Here is a 1,675-nt window from a genome sequence, read left to right on the forward strand (position 1 = left end):
TTTAGATCTATGGTGTTTCAAATATTTTCTTCCACCACAAGAGTAAAGGAAGGCTGCAACCAAATTATATATTTGTAGCCTGTAGGGACGTCAAATTGATGCTTTTGTAGAAGAGTGAAAGTATCCTAATGACTCTAAGATTTCATGGGGATTGATGAGTTCATGGATTCTACAAATTCGATATCTAGGATTGATGGTTTCGTGGGGTCACGACCCAGTGAGACATGATCTATTCTCATCACGGAATGTGTTCACTACTTACGTAACTTGTCCGGACTTTCTTGGTTTTAGTGGTGGTAGGTCTCAAACTTAGATCACGGGTTTTTCATCTTATGGCAGCAGTGCCTACATTACATTGCATATGGTGTTTGTAATAATAAGAAGGGTATGCAATGTAATAAAAATCGTCCAACTTTTAAAAAATAAAAATAAAAAATTTACGTCGGCAGCGCTGCCGTAAGATGCTGACGAATCGAACTCCTAGTGTAGCGTGGCGTGGCGTGGCGTGGCGTGGCGTGGTGTAGCGTCCCGTCCTAGTGTAGCGTGGCGCCGTTCATAAATTGCAGCGACGAGTGCCTTCTTTTCAATATGTACTCCCTTGCTCGCTCTTTGCTAGTCTCTCAGTCATGGCAGTCAGCTTCTGGCCGCGTTGATGCTGTTGGCCTCCTCTGCGCCGCCGCTCATAGTCGAGGTGAGTGCCGCCGATGAAGACCCTCTGCAGGACTTCTGCGTGGCGGACGGCGGCCCAGCCAACCTAAACAGGCTGACCTGCAAGCCGCCCAACCGCGTGCAGCCCTCAGACTTCATGTCAACGCTGCTTCGTAATGCGGCAAATCCGGTGAAAGGACTGGGCTCCGCCGTTAACCTGGCCTTCGCGACCAACTTCCCGGGCCTCAACACGCAGGGCCTGTCCATCGCGCGCATCGACTTTCAGCCCAAGGGCCTTAACCCTCCCCACGTGCATCCCCGCGCCACCGAGGTGCTCTACCTGGCCCAGGGCATGCTCCAGGTGGGTTTCGTCTCCACCAACAACTCCCTCTTCCAGCAGAACCTCTCCCCAGGCGATCTCTTCGTCTTCCCCCGTGGCCTAGTGCACTTCCAGCTCAACCCCGACATGCACCAGCCCGCCCTGGCCATCTCCGCCCTTAACAGCCAGAACCCGGGCACCTCGCAGCTCGCCGCCGCCCTCTTCGCGGCCAATCCGCCCCTCCCCGACCAGGTGCTCGAAACGGCCTTCGGCATCGAGAAGAAAGAGGTGGACCTCCTCACTGCTAGCGTCAGGACCACTCCTAGCTGTGACAAGGAACAATGCCTTTCAGCGATTTGAGCATCGATGCACTTCTAAATAATTTCACCTTCTAAATAATATCATCGATGTTTCCGTACTAGTGGAATTGCCGAATTAACTTGCCAATGTAAGCTCTTGAGCAAGTTCATTTATCATAATTTAAATCCAAGGAGTATCTAAAATGAGTGTGTTTAGAAACTTCAAGATACAGTACCAAGCAAAATCGCAGTCTTATGGTATGCATCGATTGATTCTAAAATTTGCTATCTTGTATTTGTTACTGAGGTAAATTTGCCAATATTACACTACATGTCAGCACATTACACTCAAAATTTGAAATAGTTGCCCAATGTTTCTATACTTTCAAGTTCAAAAAGAGGATGTAAA

At 49.0% G+C, this 1,675-nt stretch overlaps 1 pseudogene; it reads left to right on the forward strand.

Moving 5' to 3' along the window:
• Positions 1 to 461: 461 nt before the first annotated feature.
• Positions 462 to 1,327, forward strand: LOC147613632 (germin-like protein 8-2 pseudogene; annotated as a pseudogene).
• The last annotated feature ends 348 nt before the right edge of the window (positions 1,328 to 1,675 follow it).

The sequence above is a fragment of the Cibotium barometz genome, chromosome 43 (genome assembly GCF_041138505.1).
Source record: "Cibotium barometz isolate CiBa-2024 chromosome 43, ASM4113850v1, whole genome shotgun sequence".
Classification (NCBI taxonomy): domain Eukaryota; kingdom Viridiplantae; phylum Streptophyta; class Polypodiopsida; order Cyatheales; family Cibotiaceae; genus Cibotium; species Cibotium barometz.